This window comes from Scyliorhinus canicula, chromosome 7 (genome assembly GCF_902713615.1).
Source record: "Scyliorhinus canicula chromosome 7, sScyCan1.1, whole genome shotgun sequence".
NCBI lineage: Eukaryota > Metazoa > Chordata > Chondrichthyes > Carcharhiniformes > Scyliorhinidae > Scyliorhinus > Scyliorhinus canicula.
In genome coordinates, this window is record NC_052152.1 from 120,761,538 (window position 1) to 120,768,144 (window position 6,607).

A 6,607-nucleotide genomic window follows, 5' to 3' on the forward strand; every position below is an offset into this window, starting at 1 on the left:
GATTAATACTACATCCTGTATGCTTCATCTGATGCCGGTGCTTATGTAGTTAAATTGTATACCTTGTGTTGTCCTATTATGTATTTTCTTTACCTTTCTTTTCACGTACTTAATGATCTGTTGAGCTACTTGCTGAAAAATACTTTTCACTGTACCTCGGTACACGTGACAATAAACAAATCCAATCCAATCCAATGTGTGATTCATGTCATCACATTCTGGGATGAAACACACACACACACTCTTCCTGTAAACTGGAAGATGCTGCCTCCTGCTTCTCCTGATATCCTTTTGAGCTCCTGACTCTCTGATTGAACTTCACAAGGACATAGACAAGTTGGTGGAGTGGACAGAGAGTTGACAGATAAAGTTCAATGTGGAGAAGTGTGAGATGATGCATTTTGGTCGGAAGAACATGGACAGACAATATAAAAAAGGAGTAAAATTCTGAATTGGGTGCAGAATCAGAGGGACCTGGGTGTACATATACAAAGATCATTAAATATGGCACGACAGGTGGAGAGAGCATTTCATAAAGCATATATTATCCTGGACTTTCCTAATAGGGACACAGTGTACAAGAGCAAGGAGGTTATGTAGAATTTATACAAGGCACTAATTAGACGTCAGCTGGGGTATTGTGCACAGTTTTGGGAACCACACTATCGGAAGGATGTGACCACATTGGAGAGAGTGCAGAAGAGGTTTACAAACATTGTTCCAGGGCGGATAAATTTATGTTATAGACAGATTGAAAAAGTTGGACTCTGTTCTCCTTGGAGAGAAAAAGGCGAAGACAAGATTTGATAGAAACGTTCAAAATCATGAGGGGGATGGACAGAGTAGACAGGGAGAAACTTCCAGCTCATATAAAAATCAAGAACAAGAGGGCACAGTTTTAATATGATTTCCTGGTGCATTCTCCATGGCAATGGCTTGACCAATCGGAGCCAAGTTGCCACCGATCAGCTGCTTTTCTCATGCAGTTTAAATTGTTGCTTCCTTCGAAATTTGGCTTTTTTGTATCTGTCTTGGTAGACATGGGTATTTTCCTTAATAAACCTGTATTTTTCCAAGTCACTGTTAATTTTGTACCGAATTATCATTTCTCGAAACTTCCCCACAATCAATCCACCTACAATAAACGAGTAAGGAGGTTCATCCGGACCAATTGTCAATGCACAGGAGACAATCACATCCGGTTACATCATTGTTGGGAGCTTTGTAATTGGAAGAATATAGCTGTGAATGAAAAGAAAGGGCTGATCCACAAAATACCTACAAATTTAGCAGTGATTGTTGATGGGAACTGACCTTTTGTCCCATAATGGCCCCCGATTGATTAAGAGACAAAGGACTATGCCATAAACTGAAGCAGCAATACTGGGGCAGCCCCAGTGGCCTAATGGATAAGGCACTGGTCTCCTAAGGCTGGGATTGTGGGTTCAAGTCCCTTTTGGGGGAGAGTAATTTTTAAAGCCACCATGTACAACACTGACAATGAGATTTATTTCCAAATGTTCAATCAATTTGGACTGTTCCTCTGCAGCAACATTTTCTCTCACATCTTATCCATTGGCACAATCCAATACAATGTTTGTACTAAACTGTGCGTCACCCCCAGATTCAGGCAGTAACGTCACCTGCACTTTCCAGCCCAAATACTATCCCTTTCATTCCTGTCTTCAGTTCACCCAACACCTCAGGCACAGTTGCTAATTTGAGATGTCGACTGCCAATTACAACACACGTATGATTCATGCTGTCACATTCCGGGATGAAATACACACACACTCTTCCTCCAAACTGGAAGATGCTGCCTGCTCCTTCTCCTGATATCCTTTTGAGCTCCTGACACTCTGATTGAACTTCAAAGGGACACAGACAGGATGGTGGAGTGGGCAGAGAGTTGACCGATAAAGTTCAATGTGGAGTGATGCATTTTGGCAGGAAGAACACGAAAATAAAAACTAAGGAATAAGATTCTTCAGCGGGTGCAGGAACAGAGGGACCAGGGTGTAGATGTACCTGGATCATTGAAGGTGGCAGGGCAGGTGAAGAGTGCAATTCATAAAACATATAGTACCCTGGGCTTTTTTAATAGAGACATAGACTACAAAGGGAAGGAGGTTATGCCGAATGGATACAAGACATTAGTTATACCTCAGCTGGAGTATTGTGCACAGTTTTGAGCACCACATTATAAGAAGAAAGTGAATGCATTGGAGAGAACATAGAACAGTCCAGCACAGAACAGGCCCTTCGGCCCTCGATGTTGTGCCGAGCATTGTCCGAAACCAAGATCAAGCTATCCCACTCCCTGTCATTCTGGTGTGCTCCATGTGCCTATCCAATAACCGCTTGAAACTGTCTGACTCCACTATCACAGCATGCAGTCCATTCCACACCCTAACTACTCTCCGAGTAAAGAACCTGCCTCGGACATCCCTCCAATATCTCCCATCCTGAACCTTATAGTTATGCCCCCTTGTAACAGCTACATCCACCCGAGGAAATAGTCTCTGAACGTCCACTCCATCTATCCCGCTCATCATCTTATAAACCTCTATTAAGATAGATATATTTACTCCGCTGAGATCCTTACAGTGATTGTTTTTTCTTTGGTTAGAGGAGGAGGTAGGGAGGGAAACACTGAAGAAGTGTTTGGAGTTTAACTGTAACTTGACAACAGCTCCTCCACAAACCACCTTCAAGATCTGGTGACCGCAATGCACTGATGCAAATTTTCCCCGCAACAACCAACCAGCAGCTCTGCTCTACTACCCTCTGCTGGATCTAATTGCCATCTGATCAGCTCCCATTCCTCATGCAGTTTAAATTATTGCCCCCTTTGAAATTTGGCATTCTTGCATCTGTCCGGGTAGATGAGTATTTTCAAATTGGTAAAAAGCTTGGAGCATTGGCAGTCCAAAGTGAAGATTGAGGAGGATACCGCCAGGAATGCAGAGTTTTAGCCATGTTGAGAGGGTGGATAATCTTCGGTTGTTTTCTTTGGAACACATGTGGTTATGGAAGATTTAGGGATTGTAGGTACAGGACCAGACCCAACCAGTTAATTCTTTTCATTCACAGCTACATCTTTAATAGCAGACAAGAAATTAAACAATGCTATACAATGACAATGAAACACTAACACCTAACTGGTATCTTTTATCTCCAAACACATATTATACAATATATATTTGAAATTCCTCCATTCATCACACTAGTAAACTAAACGCTAAACTGCCTGCTACAGACGTGGCTCCTCCCATTAATAATATAATCTTTATCCTACTCAGACCCTCTGATCTGCTTACCTAAGTCCCAACACACTGGCTGAATTCCCTGTCTGTTTATGCTGGCCTGCTGGTCTTGCTGCAGCGAATGGAATGTTGGCTGAGCACCAATTTCTCCGTTCTTGCTGACAACGGTGGTGGGGTGAACTCGGATCGGAGAAACTCGGCCATGCCTCAAGTGATCTACTCTGCAGGGCATCTCTAGCATTCATCACAAATTTACATGAGGTCCCTCTTTATAAACACGTACATGGTTGGAATGAATGATGAAAAGGTGTTAAAACTGCCACCCCAATGGGTTTCTATTTCAATTTCAACTCCAGCTTAATCTTTGAGAGAAGCATCTGCAAATGGCAAGACCAACCTGCTAAATTTCAGCTCAAGTTCACAACAATGCTGTGAGGCAATTTATCTTTTGCACTGGACTTTTGCAAATTCATGTGCACCACATCAACCACATTATCCTCCTGACAGTTCTTTGCACACCATCAAAATCTAAACTAAACTATTTAAACAGGATTTCACAAAACAAAACCATGATGATTTTTCTCAACAAACCTGCATTTTCCCAAGTGACTGTTAAATTTGTATCGAATTACCATTTCTATAAACATTCCCATTATCACCCGCCGACAATAAGCGATTAAGTCGATTCGTCTGGACCAATTTCCAATGTACAAGAGACAATCACATCCTGTTACATCATTGTCGAGAGCTTTGGAATTGATAGAATATAGTTGTGAGTGAAAAGAAAGGGCTGATCCACAAAATACCTTCAAATTTAGCAGCGATTGTTAATCGGAACTGACCTTTCGTTCCATAATGAATCGATTGGTCTAGAGACAAAGGGCTATGTCACAAGCTGCAGCAAACACATCAGCACAGCCCCAGTGGCCTAATGGATAAGGCACTGGCCTCCTAAGCCAGGGATTGTGGGTTCAAGTCCCATCTGGGGTGGAGCAGCTTCGAAGCTTCTATATTGAACACTGTTATTTAGATTTCCTTCCACATGTTGGATTAATCTGCAGCAACATTTTCTCTCACATCTTTTTCATTGGCACAATCCAATACAACGTTTGTACTAAACTGTGTGTCATCCTCACATTCAGGCAGTAATGCCACCTGCACGTTTCAACCCAAATACTGTCCCTTTAATTCCTGTCACCAGTTCATCCAACACCTCAGGCACAGTTGCTATTTTGAGATGTCGACAGCCAATCACATCACATGCATGCTCACATTATCACATGACGGGATGTAATACACACACAGTCTTCCTCCAAACTGGAAGATGCTGCCTGCCCCTTCTCCTGATATCCTTTTGAGCTCCTGACTCTCTGATTGAACCTCAAATTGTCATAGACAAGTTGGTGGAGTGGGCAAGAGTTGACCGATAAAGTTGAATGTGGGGCAGTGACCACAATTCCATATGTTTTTGGGTAGTTTTGGACAGGGATGAAGATACTGGGGAAAGGTAAACATTAGACAGGAATTGAAGAATTTGGATTGGGTGCGGCTGTTGAATAGGAAATCAACATCGGACATGTGGGAGTCTTTCAAGCGACAGTTCATTCGGATTCAGGAAAGTCAAGTTCCTCAGAGAACGAAGGATAAGCATGGAATGTTTAGGGTGCCTTGGAAAATGAAGGATATTGTGAATCTCATCAAAAAGAAATAGGAGAGTTTTGCACAGACTAGAAGGGTGGGGACAGACGAAACCCTTGAGGAGTATGAAGAAAGTCGGAAAGTACTGAAACGGGATATTAGGAGGGCTAGGAGGGGTCATGAAAAATCCTTGGCCAGTAGGATTAAGGTGAATCCCAAAGCTTTTTATTCATATGTAAAAAGCAAGAGGGTTGCCAGGCAATGGATTGGACCACTTAAGGACAGTGGGGGGAATCTCTGTGTTGAGCGAAAGGAAATGGGTGAGATACTAAATGAGTACTTTGCATTCGTGTTCACCAAAGAAAGGAACTTTGGGGAAGTTGATTCTTGGATAGGGTGTGTGGACAGTCAAGATCATGTTAACATTGAAAAGGAGGAGGTATCTGGTCTTTTAAAAGGTATTAAGATAGATACATTTCCTGGGTGGATTGGATTAACCACAGAATACTGAGGGAAGCAAGAGAGGAAATTGCTGTGGCCTTGACTGACATATTTGCATCCTCATTGGCTACAGGTGAGATCCCAGAGAACTGGAGAATAGCTACTGTGGTACCACTGTTTATGAAAGGTAGCAGGGATAATCCTGGAAACTATAGACATCGGTTGTCGGTAAATTATTGGAGAGAATTCTCAGGGACAGGATTTATACCCATTTGGAAACAAATGGACTCATAAGCGATAGCCAGCATGGTTTTGTGAAGGGAAGGTCATGCCTCACCAAATTGATTGAGTTATTTGAGGAGGTGACAAAGATAATTGATGAGGGGAGGGTGGTGGATGGTGTTTAGATGGACTGCAGTAAAGCCTTTGACAAGGTGCCTCATGGCAGACTGGTATAAAAGGTTATGTCACATGGGATCAGAGGTGAGGTGGTAAGATGGATACAGAACTGGCTCGGTCACAGAAGGCAAAGGGTAGCAGTAGAAGGGCGTTTTTCTGAATGGAAGTTTGTGACTAGTTGTGTTCCACAGGGACCTGTGCTGGGGCCTCTGTTGTTTGTAGTGTACATAAACGATTTGGAGGAAAATGTAGCCAGTCTGATTAGTAAGTTTGTGGATGACACCAAGGTTGGTCGAGTGGCAGATAGAGTTGAGGATTGTCAGAAGATACAGCAAGGCATAGATAGGTTGGAGACTTGGGCAGAGAAATGGTAAATGGAGTTTAATCCGGACAAATGCGAGTTAATGCATTTTGGTAGGTCTAACATAGAGGGGAAATATATCTTAAATGGCAAAACTCTTAGAAATATAGAAAGTCAGAGAGATCTGGGCGTGCATGTCCACAGATCTTTGAAGGTGGCAACACAAGTGGACAAGTTTGTCAAGAAAGCATATGGAATGCCTGCCTTCATTAGACAGTGCATCGAGTATAAAAACTGGCAAGTCATGCTACAGTTGTATAGAACCTTGGAAAGGCCGCATTTGGAATATCGTGAACAATTCTGGTTGCCACACTACCAGAAGGATATGGAAGCTTTGGAGAGGGTGCAGAGGTGGTTCACCAGCCTGGAGTGTGTTAGCTATGTGGAGAGGCTGAATGGACTCGGACTGTTTTCATTAGAACGACAGAGGTTGAGGGGTGACCTAATAGAGATCTACAAGATTATGAGGGGCGATATCATCTCTGACCTGTAATGCAACTCC

General features: G+C 42.7%; 1 non-coding gene across 1 annotated transcript; it reads left to right on the forward strand.

The window, feature by feature from the left end:
• Nucleotides 1-4,183: 4,183 nt before the first annotated feature.
• trnar-ccu lies at nucleotides 4,184-4,256 on the forward strand. Its single transcript has one exon. It is a non-coding gene; the product is annotated as a tRNA-Arg (tRNA).
• Nucleotides 4,257-6,607: the final 2,351 nt, after the last annotated feature.